The sequence below is a fragment of the Ambystoma mexicanum genome, chromosome 2p (genome assembly GCF_040938575.1).
Source record: "Ambystoma mexicanum isolate Mex_15411 chromosome 2p, UKY_AmexF1_1, whole genome shotgun sequence".
Classification (NCBI taxonomy): Eukaryota; Metazoa; Chordata; class Amphibia; order Caudata; family Ambystomatidae; genus Ambystoma; species Ambystoma mexicanum.
In genome coordinates this window covers 699992527-700016435 of record NC_090923.1, presented here as the reverse complement: position 1 = coordinate 700016435, position 23909 = coordinate 699992527, and positions in this window count along the sequence as shown.

The following is a 23909-nucleotide window of genomic DNA, read 5'->3' as shown; positions in this document are numbered from 1 at the left end:
TGCCACATTCATTGGGGGGAAAGGAACTCCCTGAAATGAGCGTGACTGTGTAATAAACTGCTACAAAACTGGGGGCTTGTAGGCCGGGATTGGTAGAGAGGTTCCACTTGTGACAGTGCAAAAGCAGCAGACTATTCTTTTAGGTGTAAATGCGTTTCAATGGATGGAAAGTTGTACTGCATTGTGAAGACACCATTCAGACCTATACCCTGGGTTTCAGGGTGGTGTGTAGATGAACAAGTTCATTGAGTGTCATGGTATAAGCTGGAACAGGGTTGAGATTTGTTCCTTGCATAGAGAGCATATTAGGTGCAGAACACATTTCAGAATGAGCACCATAGAAATCAATATGGCCAGGAAGCTCCTTCTATGCAAATTGCTTTTTTAAAGATGAATGGGTTGAAATGAAGCATGAAATGTGACAAGCTGGAATGATGCAGGAGGTTACACCTATAAATGTTGATATGTGGTAGGATAATGGGCTGTTACATCAGGCCCTGACATTTATATGACACAGACCAGCAGAGATGAGCAAATTAAAATGGCTCAGCCCACAGTATATATGCACTTCCATATGTTGATCATGGAAGAAAGATACCAGGCCAGTGTAGCCTCTTTGCAAAACCAATCTGAGCTTTTGGATCAAGCACAGAGAGAATTGAATCAATTAGAGGAAAAATATGCCAGAATTCAGAGTTGAAATTAAAATACATTATTCAGCAGCTAAAAGAGGAGTTAGTGACACAGCAGAAAACGAATTTAGAGTGAAAGGCTCATTTTTTCTGCACTGAAAGCGGAGTATCAAGAAGGTCTTGAAAACCTGAGCGTGAGTCAACACAAATTAAGTGAGCAGGTGGTTCACAATAGAGCCTGCTTAGAGGACATTTGTGCATTTCAAATGCAGATTAAGCAACTGAAAGAGGAGAATAGCCACTTGATCATTAGGGATGTCAATTTCCAGTCGGAATTTGATCTGATGTACCAAAATCTGAGCACTCTGAAACAACAAAGAGAGAAACTCAGTGAAGAGAATAGCGAATTCTGTCAGGAGAAAATTGTCCTGTGTCAGGAAGTGTGTCAGTTAAGGACAATATTGAGAAAAGTGAGTTATGTTCTCAGGAACTGACTGACATGAGGATAGAAAATGAAAAAATAATTGAACATGTGAGTCAAGCAGCTTTGGACATAGAACAGGCAACACAGGCCAAAAGTGCACAAAGAGAGGAGTTGTGTCTCCTGCAAAAGAAGAAGTCTGAACATGCCCAGACAATACAAGCCTTAGAGAAAGAAAATGAGTCCCTTTGTGAAGAGAACAAGGGACTCAGTGCCCAAATATTGGCACAAATCCAAGTACTAGAAGCTATTCAAGCCCTGGTGTCAGAGTTGAAAGCCCAGGCCTCTATATATCACCAAGAGATAGGGGCTGAGAAAAATGTATCTGAAAGATTGGAAAAGGAAATAGCCAAATACAAACAGGACTGGTAAGTGATAAACTTCTTACCAGGCACCTCAAGCCAAATCACCACATTATGTGCACAGGGTGCTGCTACCTTCATGTCTGCCAGTTTGCAATAACAGGGAATGCCAGTCCTTATCAGCTATTTACGGATATTCATCTTTATTCAGATTTAAAAATACCCTTGTGTGTACTTCTGACCAGGAGGGCTCCTATGATGAAAAGATCAGGGAGTTAGACTGGCAGAAACAAATGTTATAAAGGAACCACCTGGGCAGATTTGCAGACAGGGAAGAATCAGAGTCCAGGCCTCAAAAGAGTATTTTAAAAACCTTCACAAATTCATAGAGGTGGGGGAAATTCTCCACCATACCCGGAAGAAGGGATGGAGAAGATGAGTACTCCCCTGTGCGAAAAGGGAGTACAAGGGAAGTGACCCTAAGAGCCCACATCGCCACATAGGAGAAGAGACCAGACCATGTCATTCTGGGAGGGCTTCCCAATCTCATAAAGGTAGGGAGCACCTAGAGGACAGGGAGTGGACCACCAATAGTAGCAGCTTTGAGTTAGAAGGTGAGTGGAGGTACAGCAGAAAAGGAAGGCTGCCAAACAGAAGAGAGGTCTTGTAAAAGACCCAATTTGGCAAATAAAGGCCATAAAGAGCTTTATGACTCCCCACCACAAGAATGCCAAATGCTCAGTATGGGAGCTTCTAGAACTGTATGACCAAATTATGATGTGATTTGGTATCAAGAATGATCAAAATTCCGTGGAGTTCATCAAATGGATATTCTCCCTGGAATACTCCATCTTCTTTGCAGGGCTGGAGGACCAAGATCACCAAATATGGTCCACCTATAAGGTAGCCATCTTAAAGCATTTCTCTGGTCACAGGAACCCTCAGGAGGCCTGCAAGGCAGCCTACAACCTGCAGTGCAGAGAAGACCAAGCACCTAGAGAGTTTGTGCAAGAGCTGAAGTGGGCATTTGCCCAGACCTCTAGGCGGGTGAACACAAATAGTCGGGAGTTCATTAACACTTACTTCCATTCACTCCTGAAATGCATTATGACCCAACTGGCAAGGGACTTCCATGAGCGTAGGATCCTGGATTGGGTGATAGAACAGGCCACCCAGATTTATGAAGTACAAAAGCCCTCTGAAAAAAAAAAAATAACACTAAAAACCCTAAACCATCAAACACACCCACTGCTGCAAAGGTGGCGGAGGTGAAAAATACCCCCATATTAGACTTGGAAATGGGGGAGGTCTAAAAATACTCCTCCACTAACACTATTAAGCAGAATGAGAGGCAGAAGAGACCCTCTGATCCATCCCAATTGGGTGTTAGCCAGGCAAGGTATTCGACAAACGCTCCATCTGACCGTGCAACCTATATCACCCTAGATACAGACCCATCTTGGGGTATGTATTGACTTCCCCGGCACAAGGGGGGGTCCAATCATGTAACTACTGCCCCAGGAAACCTCGTTCAGAACTTCCCTCAGGAAGGAAGAAATAATCCACCCACCAACCTAATTTTCTTTCCCAGATACCCCTCAATTCCCAATTTCCTCTCTCTCCCAGCTTTCAGGACAATAGATTCCCAAATCAGGGAGAACGTAGACCAAGGATGGAGGGTTATCAGGGAAACTCTCAATACCCATGCTACTCTAGGAGAAGGGACAGCTACCCTGTGTGGGAGCAGCAAAGGTATGAATCCAGATCCCCCTACCAACCAGAAAGGATGTCTCAACTGGAGCCCCAGGATCAACATTTGACACAAGACCTGGGTCACATGTTGAGGGCTCAGCACAAATGGAAATTGCTGCCCAGAACAGCTCAACACCCTAGTCTGGTGCCCCAGAGCGATGACGATAAGAAAGCCCCAATAACCAACAGGTTCCAGAGGAGGGGACCCGGGGGAGGGGAGAGGCAAAGCTCTAGAGGAAACTTCCATTCTCATCAGAACAAAACTCCTGGAAACCTCTGAACATGAATACAAATCTCCTACCCCTGAAATGCTGGAAACTAAGGGACAATGTGTAAATAGGAGAAAGCAAGAGCCAAAGAGAACCCACTTTTGGAGGAACTCCAGGTCATCCCATTTTGAAGGCAAAGAATCCCTGGAGGATTCAGGGAAGAACATCTTCTCTTTCAGGGATGGAGGTTTCCCTCTCAAGAAAAAATGGGTCCCAAATGTCCCAGACTTAGACTGGGCAAGTATGCAGACTGACATAGAGCAGCAGATTATTAAATCCCAATAATGTCACCCAGATGACCCTGAAAGCAATGAGAGATTCTCCCCTGAAACAGGTTTGTGTAACTGTCTCCCGGAAAAGAGGGGAAGCAAAGAATCAAAGGGAAACGGGGACTTCCCAATCCTACAGATATCTGGGTGCAAAATCTTCTTCACAGGTTTCCAGACTCCGACCCAGAAAAACTGTTCAAGATCACACAGTGTTGGAGTTCAATATAAAAAAAAATAATAACTGCCAAGCTGGCAAAACATGCACATTGCATTTGTCCCATTAATAGAGAGAAGGAAGATGTTATGACTCCATCAAGGTACAAGGTCAATGTGCATTATCAGCGCTGGTGGATACTGGATCCCAAGCCACCGTCCTGTTGAAAAAGGCCTTTGACCAAATGAATTTGGGAAAGGGGGAGAGTCACCAAATTCCCCTCACACATTTCCTAGATATCTCCAAAATGTCAATGGAAATTATATTTCCGTCGAAGGGACTGTGGATCTGGAGATGAAAATTGGGTGACTAGGGTGAAATACCCGGTGATAGTCATAACTCCAGAGAGCATACCTTATCTACTGGGGAATGACCTCCTTTGGAGGTTATCATACCTGATGACTGTGTGAACAAGGTCCTCTGACTCAGACTAACCGGGCAATCAAATTAAAACAAAGTCAAATTATGCGAGTTTAAATGGCACATGCCAATTGACACATGATTGAACAATGGTCGACCAAATAGAATTTCACTTTAGGAACAATCAAGGAACAATCAAGTCCAAGACATCGCTGTCATCTCTGTATGAGAACGAACCAGTGATGGGAACCCTTCTTCATTTTTGAAAATTGACTGTCCTCCAAGTCTTTAGTGGCATTCCACACTGGAAGGAAATACTCTGAAATGTGATACCAATCCACAATCAGAAGAAACCCCAAATCCATTCATAAAAGATGATGAAAAACCAGCTGAAGTTTGACTGACATCCAGAGAAAGGGTGAACAGTTGTTTTTCCCCATTCACTTAAATGAGAGGGCGGGGGGTCTGTTCTCGTCAGAGTATAGCTGAATAACAGAAGAAGCTTCATCAGCAAAGCATTATTCAGGAAACTCACAAAGGTGTAGACCATTTGTACATCTAAGTTGATTGATAAATCGGAAAAGAGCCTGGAAATTCCAAATTCCAAACATCTCCTGCATAGAACATGCACAGGTGCATGCTAAAAAAGTCCATTGCCGACAAAAACATAGAAAATAATTGTTGGGTTTTGAGAGATGTCCCTCTGCCTTTTACTTAGGCAGTGACATTCTTAATTGATTCACAATTAATTTGTACCTAATTAATTACAAAACCTGGTCCAGAGTGGGGGGATAGCCCCATGGGCTTTGACAACTCTGAAAAAGCATTTCAGTCAGCTGAATTGTAATATTGATGGATAACCGTGACCCTAGAAGTATCACTCTGGGCGCCGCCCATAAAGAACGAGAAATTCTTATAGACGGGGTTCTCAAATACTTGCTTCAAGGCAGTATTATACCAAAAACATGACAAGATCAACAAAGTAATCTCGTACGCCAGCAAGACTTTGTCCTCTGTGGAGGGAAAATTCAACGATTGCGAAAATGCACTCCTGGCAATGGTGTAGGCATTGAACAATTACTGCCCGTTCATCCAGCGGGAGCACCTCATTGTCGAGACTCCTCACCAGGTCTTGCAATATCTCCAAAGTGACCGAATCCGAACATGGAACATGAGTAATTTCAGAATCACTTCCTGGATTCTGTCCATGCAAGGCTTTCCTGTGGAGGTCAGATATGTTCAAAACAAGAAGGGTCCCCAAGCGCAAGGTTAAACTAACTTCCATGATTGTGCTCAAAGAACTGGTCATAATCACTGACTCAGATTATGTCAGGAATGGGTTCGTGGAGCACCTGATTAATTGGAAAAATTGAGGCAGGCTTTATGTGAATAACAAACTGTTCAAACATGGGAAATGAATCCAATTAATTGATGATCTGGTCACCTCTTATGAAATGACCATATGCTGGAAAAAGATCAGAGGTCACTCCAAAATAGAAGGACCAGACAAAACTGGAATCAACTTGGCTGACCAGTTGGCCAACACCGGAGCCATCCATGGGGATCTCCTAGAAACCGAATCACTGTTGGGGGAAATCCAGGTCACTGCTGTCACCAGGTCCCAAACACATGCCCAAAATGAACTCTCAACTTCCCAATGGAATAAAGAAACCCTAGATGCTGATTGGATTACAGCACAAAAAGAGGACCCGATTATTGGGAAATGTTATCAACATATTGAAGACCCTGTGAATTTTCCTGGGACAGAATCTGATTATATTGTGAAAGCGTATCTCCGGGTGTTGATGACATTTTCCAAAATGTTCTGAATCCAAGACGGTTTGTTGGTTTAGTGATCCATATATGGATGTGACCAGTGGGTGGTACTGACCTTATTCTGAAGCCTGATATTTAGCCATGGCCATGAAGCAGCCACTGCCGGTCATAGTATGGTTTCATACAACTTTAGAAATCTTGCGAGAGGTTGCATACTGGCCACACATGGGTCAGGACCTCAACCTATACTTGAAGGGGTGTCTTGTGTGTGCTCAGTTTCAGGCAAGTTCTCTCACACACAGAGCTCCCCTACAGAAAAGGGGAATGACACTGACTTGGTTGGATTTGCAAGTCGATTTGATCAGGCCAGTGATTCGCTCCTCTAGAGGAAACAAGAACATACTGACTGTGATATGCTTGTTTACTGAGTGGATGGAATATCTTCCAGCCCCAAACAGCTGCCACCCTAATGATCAATCACATCTTATCTTGCTTTGGCCTTCCCCAAAGGATTGAGTCGGACCGAGGAAGTCATTTTACCAGTGTGGTATGACAAAGATGTGGGAGATACTCGGGGTAAAGAGAAAACTCCACATTGCCTAGCACCCACCTTCGATCAGGAGAGTTGGGAGATACAATAAAATGATTGTGGCCATCTTGACCTATTTGGGACATCCGATTACAACTTCTCCTGATGGCCATCTCATCTACACCATCTTCTGCAACAAATATTTCACAATTGGAGCTCATGACTGGACGAAAAATGGTGCTACCTCAGCATCTGCTCTACAGAACTAAAGAACAGACCCTAATCAACACGTCCACGACCCATGAGTACATTGATAATTTACGAAAACACTTCAGCATGCTTTTGCTTACGCCGAGTGAAATTTTGAAAATCCCCTCCTGGCGCGTCGCTTTTGAAATTGTCGATAAAATCTCATCTGTCGCTTATAAGATCTGGATCCCTAAAGGAGAACAGATGGAAGAGAAATGGGTTCATATCTATCAATTGAAAGGTTTTCATCCAAGTCAGAACTTGCGACTGATTGGGGAACCCAGTGAGGGTAGAGCCCAGGAACCATCTGAAGAATAAAGGTAAAAAATGGGGACCCGGATACAGGGGGTAAAACCACTTATACTTATCAGGAATGTACCAAAAGAAATAATCATGTTGGAAATTGTGTGCATTACATGAAATGTAAGGTATAACTCGTTGTTTTGTTGTCAATTTGTGAGTCGATCATACTGGGGAAATTAGTACTGTATGAAATACTTAACCTCTCGTTTATTCTCAGCAGATTAAATAACTCCTTGCCTCTACAGGCCGGATGTGGTGCTACTGGTAAGGGAGTGGTCCAGGACCAAAACCCAAAATCCGAAACGAGTGGAGTGCAGACCAGAGAGTCACTCCCTGAGGACAACTAAAAGAGCGGACATGCTCCAACAGAGATCCCTGGAGTAAACCCAGGCCAAAAGGAAACAGAAACCCAACTCTCTCCTTGTTCTTCTCTCTGTCTCATTTGAATCAAATATCCAGGTGGGGGGACCTTTGGGGTGAAATATAGCCCCTGTAGGCCAGAAACAAAGAGGCCAGGGTGATTTGTAAATGCCCATTGAAATCTAAGGCAAGCACAGAAATAGTGATGTCAGAAATAAGGCTGTTTGAACTAAAAGCAGCTCTGAGGAAAGAAAGTGGGCTTGAATTCCCAAAATGCAAAGACATGCGCAATGCATTTCAGCAATGAAAAGAAAGACATGTGGCTGATAATCCATGGAGAGCTGCACTTGTACTTAAAGAGACAACAGTGCATACATTATCTTCAATTTAATACCAGATGGTGCTCCAGTCATCGAAATTGAAATCAAGCTCCTTGCATTTAAAAGAAATGAAAGAATTTCCTTTATGTTTTTCCCCCATCCAAATGACAGTATGCTAAGAGATGTTCTCACTAGATTTTCAAAGTTTGAACATGGTTTCTCATATAACTGTCCTATACATATGGACAATCCAGAAGTGACACTTATGTATTTTGAAACTTTGAAATTAAAGAAACATAGTACAAATGGATGAGGCCCAGGTGCCTTCTAAGATGTCACATACATTGCATTGTGTGTGAGTTTAAAAGGCCATTGCTTGCAGGGTACATGAGCCAGCAATTTCTCCAAAGATGACACTTAATCTCCAAGACCTTTCCTCTGCTGCCCTGAAGAAAGGGGTCTGATTGTCAATCATCAATCAGGGCCGTTATTAAAACATATAGAAACAAATACACTGATTAGATGTGAACCACGCTGGGGACTGATAAGGCCATGCCTGTTCATGCATAAGAAGTGACCTTGAGGTCACAATTCCCATAAAATGTCCATTAGAGTTGCTATCAGGGCCTCACAGGCCTTGAAGTGGGAGGCTGACATAAGCATAAGCCAGCCTCTGCCTGGTCACGTGCCTAAGGATAAATGCAACTTAAGGGAACAAAGGAAAAGGCTGCAGTTGAATTAATATGACAATACATATTATTGCATAAAAGGGGCAGCGTATACACCACAATGGGCATTCCAGACTTTTATTAAAGGTGACAGTCACCCTTTTGAACCATGCTAAAAATGATTTTTGTGTGATGAACATAACTAAAATTGTTAATGAAAATTTGATTTGGGCCTTTCCTTGATCCCAAGAGATTTGAAAGTTGGTGTGAGGGTGAAGGAAATAATGAACATGAAAACTATGAAGTAGCATATTTTTCACTGATACAGCTCCTGAGTAAATAAAGAATATACATATCCCTGCCTGTCAAACCATTACAGAAAGGGAAAAGAACATGAACATCAGGCTTACTCACACCCCCAAAGGGGCAGTCCAGCCCGAATTGCTATATCATATCCCTTCTGCACACGACAACAAGCATCCCCAGAAATGTTTCGGCCTCATTGCGCATCATTGTTGAGAACTAGCTTCGGTCTCTAGGTTGAGCAGGCACGGAACCCACGTCTGGGCATACCCGTTCCACTCGGGTTGATAAAGCAAAAACAAGGAGGTTATGCCTGGAAGGTTTAGAATGAATCTTAAACCCCTGGCAATTGCTCTGGCAACCCTTCAGATCATCGTTCTTTGCCTGCCAAGCCATTACAGAAAGGGGAAAGACCATATGCAAATCAGGCTTAGTCCCAACACCAAAGTGGCAGTCCAGACCAAACTGCTAGGTCATAACTCTTCTGCACAAGACCACACACATACTAGGACATTTTACGGCTTTATTGGGTGCCATCAGTGAGGACTAGCTTGGGCCTCTATGCTCAACAGGCACCGGACCCACGTCTGGGCATACCGGTCCCACTCAGAGTGACAAATCAAAAACTAAGAGGTGATGGCTGGAAGGTTTAGAATTAATCTTAAACCTCTGGCAATTGCTCTGGGCAACCCTCAAGACCATCGTTCTTCACCTGCCAAGCCATTACAGAAATGGGAAAGAACATATGCAAATCAGGCTTGGTCCCACCCCCAATGAGGCAATTCAGCCTTAACTGCTATTTGACATTCCTTCTGCACGAGACCACAAGCATCCCCAGACATGTTTAGGCTTCATTGGGCATTATAAGAATACCTGTCCCACTCAGAGTGACAAAAGCAAAAACAAAGAGGTGATGGCTGGAATGTTTAGAATGGATCTCAAAACTCTGGCAATTGCTAAATAAACCCAAACAGAAACAACAGCTTTATATGGGCATGCCTCAGTCTAAAACAAATGCGTTTTAGGGAATGACGGAAAAGAAATTGATCTTCGATAGCCCCAAGTGAATGTGGTTTTTTGGTTCCATAAGGCGGATGAAGTCAATGAGAAAGAGCATCCTCCAATCTGTGAGTGACTAAACAGAGGAACCTGGATGAGGAGGGCACCTTGAGAGTCAAGGGCACGGACAGGGGTATACGGACAAAAGTTGGATTGGAGATATTCAGCGGCTATACCATAGAAGGCACAATGAATAATAAATAGAGACTTGAAATGAATGTCACGAAGAACTGAGAGCCTTTGAAGCAAGCGCAACAAAGGAGAAGCAGAGGTCCGATATGGGAATTTAGTAGCAACTCTAGCTGCCAAATTCTGCTTGCATACAATGAGTTAAATATGCTGGTTGAGCTAGAAAAAGAGTGTTGCAATAATAAATGGTGCCGAAGACTAAAGACGCTACCACTGAAGCATGCATGCAGACTGGTAAGTAGGGAAGGACCTTCCGGAGGATCTTTAGTATGAGTAGCAGACTGGCAAAGCAGATTTATTTTTTGTTCTGCTGACAGGGCGGCAGAGATCTTATAAGATCCTTAACCACCGAAACAGGGGTAGAAAAAGGCCCCAGAGAAGGAGACCAACACAGCAGAGTCCAGAAAGAGACAGCCGAAGGAGAACTAACGACCAACACCTCAGTCTTGTCCTCATTCACCTTGAGCCAGTTCCCCAGGGCTTCCAGGCAAAGCCTGAAGCATAAGGCAGTGTTAGGCTGTGAAATATCTAGTTGAACAATTATCTGAGTGTCATCGGCATATTGGTAGCACAGCAAGCCATGGAACTGGACGAGCTTGGCACGTGGATGAATGTAAAAAATGAACTAGATGGGGGAAAGGGTAGAACCCTGAGGGATCCTACAGGCCAGAAGGGCTGCAGCAGATCAATAGGGAGCAAGAGAGAGTGATTGAGCTTGCTCTGCTAGCAAAGAACTAAACCAAGATAGCACAGTTCCCGACATTCCTGCTGCCATCAGACAATCAAGCAAGATGGAATAATCAATGGTGTTAAAAGCATCCGACAGATCAAGTAGGATAAGAGCCCCGATACCACCCTTATCACAAAGCCATGCAAGATCGTTGCCTACTTAAACAAGCACTGTTTCCATGCCACTGCCTTGGCAAAAGCCAGACTGAAAAGGATAAGAAAAGAGAATTCCTCCAGGAAAGTGCTATGTCATCAGAGATTACAAGAGTTCCGTTAAAAATGGTAGAAGATAAATAGGGCACACATTAGCAGGAAACGTGGGATGCAAGGACTTTCTTTAAATAATGGGATCACAAATGCATGCTTTAAGGACACAGGAATAGAAACCAATGTGAAAGAGTGGTTAACTGCCTGGGTAACCAAAGATGCAATAGTGGGCAATATCCCTTTCAGAGCATCAAGAGGAATGGGATCCAATGGAGGCTGATTTCATTTGATTAGTGGCAGCTACAGTGTCACCTGGTGCGAAAAAAAAGAAAACCTGACCATACATGTACATGGTCAATAGCTAACAGCCCAAGCTCAGGGTCAGCTGTCCTAAGACCTGAAGATAGAATGTTTCCCCAATGAATAGCGATCTTCTCAGTAAAATAGGTTGACAAAGAGTCACAGAAGAGTGGATTGAGCCAGAGGCTGCCACAGTAGAAGGAAGCGAGCACAACAGACTGAAAAGCTCCTTAGGTTAATTAAGAACAGATTCAACCCGAGAAATATAAAAAGCACACTTCACCTCATAAATGGCTTTATGATATGTGGCCGTAGCCTGCCGGAAGAGAGACTTAGAGCTGGACAGTAAGCTACCCAACATTTCGATTCAACTCCCCTCTGGAGGAGCAATAGCTCTACAAGATGACTGTTAAACCATGGCTTAGAAGGACACAGACGCTGCTTCTAAGGTTTAACTGGGGCAAGGAGATCAGCAGTGACAGTAAAAGCTTGTTTAAGAAAGGTCAGGTCCAGCACTTGCACACCAGCACAGCACTGAACAATTTGAGCCGAGAACTTGGTAACCTCCACAGAGCACCATTTTCTTTGCGAAGGAACTCGAGCTGGGGAAAAGTTGGTGGATTGCATAATTTAAACAGAGAATGCAATAATGAAGTGATCCATCCAGAGAACTTGCATTGCTGGGTAGGACCTGACTAGCCCAGCAGAAATAAAATAAAATCAAGGTAATTACCGAACTTGTGGAATGTTCCAGTAACCACTTGCTGGAGATCTAAATCACTCAAGGCTGAGATAAAGCTAGCAGACTGATGGTCTGAGGAGTCATTGGGCCTGATATTAAAATCACCAACAATCAACCGATTAGCAAAATGGACCTGCAGATCAGCTGCCAATTCCATTAAAGCTGCAGGAAATGCAGGGTCGCTGGCAGGAGGAGGTCGATACAATATTAAAATATGAAGGATTGTCGATGCCGTGATACACAGACCAATAAAGTTTCCCGTTTAATATTATGAGTGAGCGGGATAGCCATGCAAACCAAACAAGATCTGAAAATGAATGCCAAAACACCGCCAGGATGGGCCGATGTTCTATCAAAAAGAAAAATATTCTAATTAGCAGGTAGGGCCGCACCAATGAAGGGCCAGATGAGTCTCGAAGCCACGTTTCAGAAAAGCATGCCAGATCAGCTAAGTATTCAAACAAAAGATCATAACACGCATCAATCGGTGTGAGATACTGAAGAACGTGCATTAAACAGAAAACATTTTTAAAAGTCCGCAGGCCAAGCCACAGAACAGAGACTTGACATAGGAAAAGCAGTAAAACCTGTGGGGACGACTCTATCAACGGGAGCAAGCTGCAGTAATAGACTAAGATAACTGATTAGTGATTTCCACGTGCATGCAATTAACCCCTGGTCTGTCTTTACCCAGGGCATAGTCGGGTCAGATCCTGGCACTAATAGTCTCAGCTATGGTATCAGTTGGGTATGTTTCATCTCCTCATTCACACTGGTTCAAAATTAGCATGGCATTGCGTAGAGTGGGAGGGACTGCCTCTATGCAACATGCATGGAGTGTTCACAGAAGGGGCAGTAGTCATGCCATGCCTCCTTGCATAAATATTTCTCTACAATATGTGTATTGTCAGCACAGAGAACCATTAAGTGTGCAAACAGATCTAAGGAGAACTGTGCATTTGGCGTTAAGTACAATAGTCTCTGCGTTAAGAATGGCTTTGCAGAGAGAGATTACGATTTTAGATCATCTTCAGCATCATAAACAATTGCAGATGATGGCTTTTCAGAAAGCATTCACAGAATGCTTTCCTGCTGATTCTGTCAATCATAGATCTATATATCTGTATTCCATCCACACTTTGATGCAGCCCCCGGGTATCTTTTAACACATTATAAGCATTATGTAGCATGTGTGCAACATAAACGAGTGCCAAAGGCTCCACAGAGACTGAACGAATCTATATATTGTAAAAATAAATATACGGCCCCCATAGAAGAGGATACCTCTGCATAATGTGCACATACATTAGTGGCTGGTAAAAAATCAAGTAACATGATGCAAGTCACAGCAAATCTATTATTCACCTAGAGCTCATGCACCCACTGTGTGGCCCTCCAGATATATTGGACTACAACTCCCATTATTCCTCTGTATTGACTATGCTAGAGTATGACCACATCTGCGTAATGTTCAGAATAAATTAGGGTCCCTGTGTTTATTTCTCATGTAAAATAACTATAGAGCCTGGAGAGGCAGGCGAGGAAAGATCATTTGACAGTGCTAATCTGCAAAGGAAGGTTTGCAAAGGTTCCTTGGTATAACCCTGCAGAGGTTGACATGGTTCATGTGGTTTGTATTTCTTCTGGCATGGAGTTCAGCATTGTTGGAACCAGATGGGAGAAGGCACGGTACCAGTGTTGGAGTTCATGTTCCTTGGAATGTTGACTATGAGTCTTTCTCTGCTCCTCATGCAGTAGGTCCATCTTGCCATTCAGGGTCTACCATGAATGACTGTCTACTGTGAATTGTTTAAAGAGCAATGTAGCAAATCATAAACGCAATAAAAGCATTACCTGGGAGCCAAGATAGGAGTCAAAAAGACAGGCAAGAACATTTTAACAGCATTGATGTGAGGAAGAACAAAGGGTTAGAGAGCTGTTATAACTTCTGGTGGGATGAAGGATCTGGAATTAGAGTGTTTGAAGTAGATGAGTGAGAAGGAGGGCAATTTCTTATGGAAGCTTTGGTATCCGGCTTTGCCTGCCTGCCGGAGCGGAGCCGGGTTGGGGAGGTGCCAGCAAACTGTGGGGAAACAATTGGGGTGGAGAAGCATGGTGAGTCCCCCCCCCCTCTCCCTAGCAGCCTGGTGGCCTTGTGGCCAAGCAGAGTGTACAACAGTACCTTGCAGGTGTGCAGTCTCGTGGGGAGACCTGTTTAACACTGTTGAGTGCACCTACTGCACCTACTGTCACTTTAGCAGGCATCAATGTGCTGCTTTACTTGCTGGCTTCATTGCAGGGGGTGTGAAGGGTGTGAAGGATGTGAAGGGCGCAAGTATTGTGACTTATGCTGAGGTGGGTGGGTTGATATGAGATACTTCATCCTTCTCTCCCTCCTTTCTTTCTCCCATAATAGCTATAGCCGTGATTGCTAATAGCACTCTTTGTAATAGCCTGCACTAATATTACTGTTACAGTAGTGAAGTTAAAGTGGACAGAATACTTCTTACAATAACCATAACCATAACAACTTTCAAACTACCCTTGGTCCCTTGGACTACTTTACTAAACCTTACCAAGATGGGCAGCTTCAAGCACAGGAATCCTAGAAGCCCATCAGTAACAGCAAAGGGTGGAGGTACTAGTCTGCATGTTTTTTCACACATATTTCACCTGCCTGCTCAAACTACTCACCTGAAGCAGACCATTATAAAGTGGGCATTGAGGATCTGTGCCATCACTGAGGAGCCGTTGGTTTTTGGTGCAAAGCACTCTGAGACATTGGTGCAGTCTCCTCTTTCCTGCAGCCCGCCTGACTCATCTAATTTGTTGGGTTGCCCTTTACTCTGCCAAGGAGGCTCCCTTACAATGATGGATTCGGATCTTGACAAGGTGGACAATGTGATAGCAAGGCCAGAAATGTTTGAAGTATCTATTATGAATGACCAATTAGCTAGCCGGGTAGGATTTTCTGCACCGCCGGCACCTCCTGCAGATTATGCTCATGAGCTTATTTCGTCCCATGACACCACGCAGATGAATGGGGTTTCTACATATCAGTCTATACTGATCGCCTGTATTTAGAGGACTGTACGGGTCCTGGCAAAGATACTGCTGCCAATGGGAACAGCGAGGCACAGTGGGGAAGCTGGAACAACAATTAGGTCTGACGATATCGTTAACCTTGAGGATATTATTAACAATGTTCCTTCTTTATCTTCTTCTTTGAAGCTGCTACCTCAGGCCTTACTTCCAGAGGACAGGAAGGGCAGAGACCCCCTAAGGAATACTCCTGAGTTTCTGCCACTTCCGACACTTAGTGGAATCATTTTTGACTCAATGCATGTACCTGTGAATAATGCAGATGAAGCTGAAGCTTCCCCAAGGCCCTCTAAGTCAGTAGATGGCATAGAGGGTATAAATCAGTTTGACCTCTTACCAAGGAATGGCCGTAGAAGTTTGATCATACCTGTTTCTGAGCAGCAAGGCTCAGTATTGAAATTACCCTCTTCGACTGGACTAATGAATCTTTAAGTATATTGGAATCCTCAACCACCCTGAATCATAAAACCGGACCCATGTTCTCTCCAGAGCAAAGTGGGCGCACAAATATTCTTTCAGTGAAAAGGAGCACTGATTGCCTAATAGATGGTGCAACTCGACTGTAGACCCCTTGGGGGCGTGAGTACTGTTAAAATGGCTGAGTCGCGTTGATGAGTCCATTGAAGCTCTTAAACCTGAAATGGATGGATTGATCTCAGTCCGGAATGAAACTGACTCTTAAAAGTGTTTGTTGAACAAAGGCTTGATGTGTCACTAAAACTCGCAGGAGGGGGTTTGAGTATAAATGCACCCCAGGTCAATTCTGGTTGTATTTTGAAAGATGCATTTGTGCAGACGGAACAGAATTTGTCAAGTCCACTGAATTATATATCTTCAATGGGTTAAAACTTGTCTCAGTTGATTCATATGGAAAATACGGAAGTTGTTGTTGCCATGACTTCTATTTGTTTGTCTATCAACCCAGAAAAATAATTGAATGTAGATATGGCGCAGAGTCCAAGCCGACCAGACCTACCCCAACAGGGAAAGCAGGGCCTTAAGTGTTCATATAAGAACTCTGTGATGGGGCACACTGGCATTTCTTTGGATGGCCCTCTTGTGGTTAAAAATTACAATTCTGCTCATGTGGCAACTGATGTTTCTGCACCACTGGAACAGTGGGTAGATATTTTGGAAGAGTAATGTATGCAAACATTATTTGCTGTTTTAAGGGTATGAATCATGGGAACAAAGCTAAAGGGAGAAGAGGCTTACTTCATTTGTTGCTTCAGCTAGTGCAAGGGACTTAGTGTATGGCTGTGTGAAACACGACCCACCTTGTTATTGCTAGCACACATAAATCCTCCTTTTTTTAAGATTATGGGCCTCATTATAAGTTTGCCAGTCTGAAAACAAGGGTGCCGGTAAGCTCACCAGCACCCTTGTTTCCAGACTGGCAAACTACAAGTCTGCCTGCCTTGTCCACTGTGCCCGACAGGTCTGACCCTGCCGGGCGCAGAGGCCACAGTAGGCATACTTGTCACAGGAGCACCTGAACCGTTGTTAACGTTGCCGGTGCTCCTGTGTCCCCACTCCCATAGAGTCCAACAGGACTCTATGGTAATAGGGATTAACAAAATTACCAGTGCCTGACTTCCCGGCCTCTGGACTCGGAATGAGCCGGTGGCACCGGGTGGTCAGGCGCCGGTAAATCATTCAGAGTCCAGCAGCAACCCACCGGTAGCACCGGCAGGATTACCGTCAGACAAGGAATGGCACCCTATGTCTTGGAACATTGCAGGCCTGGAGAGTAAATTAAGGGATCCTGAGTTGATGGATATTTTGAGTCTGTTCGATATTATTATGTTATAGGAAACTTGGTCTGTTGTTCCCCCAGATTTAATGAATTACTTCTTGATTTTTGTTAGTGCCACTCCTAGTAGACGGGTAGAGGAAGCAAGGGGGTTGGCTATTTATACTTCTGCACGGATGGGCGGAGTAAGTATAAAACGTTTTTTTCATCTGATACCTTTTGATTGCAGATATTGCATTGTCTTTTGGTGAGAAATGGTGTGTGTTTAACTTTTACAATGCAAAGGGAGGGAAAGACATGGGAGCCCACAGGAGGAGTTATTTCACAAACTTGGATTGATGCCTATTGGTAACGATACCCAAAGCAAACCTCTATATTATATAGGAGGAGATTTTAACCTAAACATGGGAAATGCATAATGTGCAATGGCTTCAGAAAGTGAAGAATATACAGCTTTGCATCTCTTCATTCTGGTTTGTCTGATCTAACTTCTGATGTCCCTGGTCGGGAATTCATGTTAAGGTTATATGAGTTGTGCTTACGTCCAGTGAATGGTAGGTGCCCCTCTGATATTCCGGCTAGGTATACTTTTAGCAACTCTAAATGTCATTCTATTATTGATTATTTGATACTTGATTCATGATTTTTAAGTGCTTCCACGTCTGAAAAGTGATCACCTTTTGATTTTAGCCATTCCATTGTGCTTGAATAGTAGACAACCTTTTTCAGGGGCATTAGAAATTATTGCTGAAGACTTCTGTAAACCATTATTGTGACCTCAAAGTGATCATGAAATTGTGATGTTGAGATGTATTTGTAATGCCCTGTCTTGCCTTGAAGAGTGTCTGAATCCCCTTACTGATTCAAACAGGGTGCTGAATAAACAGGGCAGTATAATGAGGATTGCTGGTGAGGCTTTTGTGGGTCCTAAAAGGAAGCAAGGGCATAACAACAAAAGGCTAGGGTGGTTTGGGAACAAGTGTAGGTCTGCTAAAAAATCACTCCTCATAGCCTTGAAGCACCCAATTAGGTGCAGCAGGGACATTGCAGTCTTTAGGCTATTATATAGAAATGCAATTATCAAGGGGAAAGCAGAATGGGCAACAAAGAGATTGCAAGACCTGGAAATGGCCACAGTCTCTTGTGATTCCAAACTATATTGGAGAACAATTGCTGCAGGTTTAAACAACAATTTCAGTAAAGATAGAAGGGGTGCTGCAGAGATTTCGTCAAAGAGTTGGTTCTATCATTACTCACAAATGTTCAACTCCAGTGATTATTCACCTATTGCGGTATCAAGGCTACCCCTATGTGTGAAAAATGGAGCACCTGTCAATCCCTTGCACGATGATCACCTTAGTTTTTCTATAAAGGACATAGATAAGGCACTTAAAAATGTATCTAACATCAAAGCTGCCTGTCCAGATTTGGTCCCAATTGAATTAGTTAAATATGAACAGGAAATCTGGGTACCATTACTCAGTAGAGTGTGTAATATTATCTCATGGAGTAAGACCATTCCACGCAAGTGGAACCAGGCTATCGTCTTACCGATCTTTAAGAAGGGGAACACTGCAGATCCAACATATTATCGTCCAATTTCCTTAATTGATATAACAGCTAAATGGTTTGGCTGGGAACTCCATGGCAAAATCATGGACTGGGTAGAGGAGAATGCTATTTTATCAGATATCCAATTCGGTTTCTATAAAGGCGTGGGGGCGGTTGACCAAATCTTGCATTTGTCTTTTATTTTGGGGACATATGTGCATTAAGGCCCCCATATATGTAGCCTTTATGGACTTAAGCACATCTTTTGACTGCGTAAATCTTGGGAAGCTGTGGGCATACATGAAATCCCTTTGCATGCTGCCCTCTTTAATAGATCTCCTGCTTGCTATGCACACAGAACTCTCAGTAATAGTATGTGTTAACGCATTAGAAGAGTTATCAGACACCATAATTCAACTTGTGGTGTTGGACAGGGATGTGTGTTGGCCCAGTTGCGTTTTATTTTTTATATCAATTCATTGTCTGCCACTTTAAATGACCTTTGTTTGCTTTCGATCCTATTCAGCTCCAACCACTGTTGTAATGGCTCCTTCTCTGGGGTAACCCAGCTCTATCATTGATGAGGTCATTAATTCAGGATATTTTGGACTCAGATGTACAATATAAGTTAAAATGGCTATACTACATTCATATGACTTTAAAAAAAAACTTGGTCTGGTGGATTAGTTCTATGGTAAATCAGGTGGGGGATGAGGCCACAGAAACCCTGACCAAGGCCTTTTTTCAAGTTAAAACAAATTGAAAGAGAGGCTTGTGAATCTAAAAAAGAAGCAATGCTGGTTAACTTAGCAGGAAGTACGACCTGGGAGCGGCAAAATATATGTTTTGGTTTAATGGAGAAAGGAGGAAAGTTTTCCTTCGCTTGAAGTCTAACCTACATATTATTTAAGGTTCTTTGCAGGCCAAAAGAAGGATGGTATGAATAGGTGTTCTTGCAATCCACATGCTGTGGATGAGCCGTTATACTTCTTGTTAATATGCCCTCCATATGTGAAGATGTGGTGCAAATATCTCTGTCCATTGTGGAGAGATCCGGGGCTAAGAAGTGCACAAACAGCTTTTAACATCATTTTATCCCCTCCACGTGTTATCTAAATTCATCAAATATATGTTTATGTTGAGTATGCGTTGGAATTGAGAGCACTTTTATTGTGTCAATAAGCCCCAAGATGGCGGGCCAATACCGCCCAAGGTAATGCCCCTGGGGCCCATAGTCACAACAAAGGGGGCATTAGCGCGGGTGGTCTTGGCCTGCTGTCGTGGGGCTTATTGCCATTAGTACTCCGGCCCGTTAGACCGGGATAGTAATAGCATTTGTTTATGTTAAGAAACACTGCTGCGTTTTGGTACAGAAAAAAAATAAAAATAAAATAAAGTTTAAAAAATGGCAGGCGGGAAAGGGAAAACGGAGTCTGTTTCCCCTTTCTATGGCGGCCATCGGAAGCAGACGCGCTAGGAACAGAAGTGTTCCCAGTATGTTTGCTCCCGAAAAAGGTGGAAAAAGAAGGTAAGTGGGGTTGGGAGGGCGGGGAGAGGATAGTTTGGAGGGGCAGAGGGTGAAATAAGGAAAATACATACCTGAATCCTCGGTGGGGGACGATGGCAGCATCCAGCCGTGTGAAGGCTCGGAGTGGGGATTTCACCATTTTGAGCCTCCTCATTGGCTGAGGGGCTGCCACACCCCGCGCCAGGGAGAAACGCAGGCACGTACATGCATCCACGGTATTACACTGTGGTGTGGCTCGGAACCAAGCCAATCTACATTCAGTGTAATCCCGTGTATTGCAATGCCGGCTACTAATGTAGTATATGTCATTTTATTGTGATGTTTTATATTTTTAGCTATTATTTTTAGCTATTGTATTGAGTTATATAACATTTGTGCTGATGGTTTTCAATGTAGTTTTATGGGCATTGTCCCAAATGAAGTTGCGTCTATCTGTCTATTGGTACCTGTCTTGGCTGCTAAGTAAATTGAACATTTTACATGATTTGGAAGAGGCCCACTCTGTTGTTAAAGTGAGGGTGCACTGGAACAATATTGGTTTGTCGTGGAGTCTTGAGTCTTTGCAAATCACAAGCTCAAATCTAGAAGTCCAGAATGATACCATTGCCATTAATGAGAGATAGAATGGGGGCAAGAACTGCAGTTCTGAAATCCTCTAAGAGGGGAGGGTTCTAGCTTGTTGAAGGAAGTGACGTTGGTTTTAGGCTTTTGAGCAATTTTCACAATGTGTAGTTGCAAAGACAACTCATGGTCAATCATTAAGCCTAACTGTTTGTCAATAGGAAATCTTTTAGGGGATTGCCAAGAAGCAGCAAGTTTGACAGCACAAGGATGAGCTGATGGACATGTATCTGCTCCTGCATATGACAAAGATCTGTTTCCTTTTTCAGTGCCCATTACTGAGCTTCACTAAGGGCATGTTCATGTCTGCCTACCCACTGCGCTTTAACGCTTAAACTGAGACTTTTCCATCGACTGTGTCCTCTCATTCAAAACACACATTGCCAAGAAGACCGAAGCAGAGTGGTACTTTGTGATTCTTTGCAACGCCTTTGCCCAATGCCCTGAGTTTCAGAACAGTTGTCCAAGCCCTGATTATCATCACCTGGATGATGGCAATGCCCAACTTGCAGGAGCCCCAGGTGACAGACCCTTCATAGCCCCTCTGAGAGCCTTCCAGCAGGAAATTGCAAATCGCATCGCAGGACTAAGAAAAATCAATGATATCACCCCCATCCTCAGGGAGATGCAATGAGTACCCTTTAAACATGCATCATGCTCAACACAGCCTGCACGACCAGCAAAGCAGTGACAGCAAAACACCACTCTACTTGGCCAATAAAGTCACCATCTCTGTAGGTCAGTGCACCACAAGAAATCCAAATGTCACCAGGCTGGAAACAAAAAGCTTCAAGAAGTGAAAAACAGTAACCAGGCCTTTTTTCCTGCTACCAATGCCTCCTCTAGCCTACCTGTCAGGAAGGACCCGAAGACCCACCATTTCAGAGTAAGAATTGCCAATGTTTGATTGCTCCACCTAACCCAACTTGTCCCTTTCTGAAGCTCTTCCCTTGCCCTGCACCCCAACCCTCCCGAGGTCCTCTGCTACCCCATGTCTTGCTTGTAACTCCCTATAGAGCTCTGCATTGCTTCCCAGCTATGTGTGTGCTTTATAAATCCCACACTTACATACATAACCAGAGACATGCTTCAAGTTCATGTAGAGCCCAGCACTTTTGGACTGCACTGTTGGACCATATACAGGTTCTCAGATGGACTGTATTTAACTTGATTAATTCTAAAATTAAACATAAACATACAAAATGATGGCACAAATGCCCCATGCACCAAATTCAGCACATACCGATGGATATGTAAATTAGCAGAATGCTGGAGAAGTTATTAACTGCAGGTAATACGTTTGTTTTGTTTTTTGCCACCATCTGGAAAAATGTCCACCCAGCACTATTACTATGGGAAGTCCAAAGCATACATCGTAACTTTTATTAGTCAGAAAGGTGCATTGTGTAACTGCTTGACGGGTGCAGGAAAGACCTGCAATTTGTAGGGTTATGAGTTGATAAGCATCTATCAGCCTTCTGGGTACCATCAACACACAATACAATAGACAGGCCAGTGAAAATACTACTTAATGTAAAGAAAATAATTTGAAGTGCATACACTATTCCCAGGAAGGCCATTGGTCGCTATCTTGGCTACAAAAGAAATTGACAATTGCACTAAAATCGACAAAATACACACCCTGGCTTGAAAGTGAGGATGCAGTAGAGTTGGATTGGCTTATTTTCGAGAATTGAAGCCGCGCCAAACACAATACTCAATTGCCACCATCCATGTCTGGTAGGCCATCTTCAATTCGTAGAATCTTTAGCAATGTTTCTCTACGAGGTTAAACTTTGCTACTGTGTCCTTACTGAACTGAAGACCGAGGAATAGCTCAGAGAAATCCATCCTGTGGACCAGCTCCAGGGTTCAATGGGCACAGTGGTGGTGTGATGTTGGTGGAGGAGGGGGCTCTGATGTACATTATGTTTTGTGTTCAATTGCCATGAAGTAGTAGGTCAAGCCAGGTAGATGTGTCCCTCATGCCCCAACATGCAAGGACCCTGAGCGCTGTTTTGAATTCTAAGAGCACCTCGGAAAGAAGGAGTCATTTGGCATGATTAACGATGCCTCTCTTGAAAAGACAGACTGTTAGACACACACTGCAATACCTGAAACCACATTCTCCAGTACTCTGTGTACAAAGTAAAGCAGACGCTGATCTTCGGGCTCCCCTGCTGGTCGTTCTGTGTGACTGTCCTTGAAGATAGGACCAGGTGTATAGAAGACCCTAATAAGACCAGAAAGGAGAGGAACACGCCACCCTTTGCACCCATACTAGCACCTGCCCCAGCTCAGAGGTATTCAAGCACAGCTAAAGACCCTGACTGGAAGCTATATGTCAGATCCTACTGTGCACTAATTGGCGTTGGGGCAAGAGCTGAGGTGTACACATGATAAACAAGAGAACTGAGGTTGGGTACTGCGCCATACCAGATGCATCAGCCACAATCAGCACTCGAAGAGCCAATAGCATATTCACAAACCTTGTCCTCTTCAACGAGTACCTCTGGGTTTCTGGCAAGCCCTTACCAAAGGCTGTTTAATCTTTCTTAGTACCTCCAGAGAGTATTACCAATTACCACTATGAATATGCAGTGTCAGGCAAAGTTTGTATTTGGTGCCCTCTGGGAACACTACAAACAACTATAACTACAGGTATAGGAAACCCAACCTTTGGTATAGGCTTGTACTACCCAGTTTTGGTTGCATGATGATCAGCCAGGCTTATCTCAAGATGGGAAATGTGAGCTGTAGTGGAGTTTAACAAAGATTCACAGTTACAGGTATTCAAGTAAACTCTTCCACTCAAGATTTCTTGCATAAACAATTAATAATGTATTTAGCAGTCAGTTATAAAGTCTTCTTCAGAAAGGAGCAATAGAATAGTAACACACAAATACACTTCAATACTGTACACTCTGGGTTTCTGAATCAGACAAGACCCTTCTGGGATGGCCCACAGACGCAACCTACACCCACAGGTGACTTCAGTAACAAGGGTGATGTGGACATTAATATCTTACTGTTGGCATTCAGAATACTCTTAAAAGTAGGTAAAAGGCAAAGGTTATTAGAACAACAAGAGACCACAAATATTCCTAAGCAGGTAAGTACTTTTAGATATTATTAAAAGAGTCATTTAATTCAATAGGCTAAGCCAAAGTCAATGGGAAAAAAATCTTGGATAGGGTGAAGCACTTCTGGTAAGTAAATGGACAAGTCTTTGCACACGTTCTTAGGAGTCTTTGATAAAAAGAAGTATCAAATGTAGGGCCACGAGCTGATTAGACTTGAGTTGTGGAAGTTACAAGCACTTCTACAGTAAGAGGTAAGTT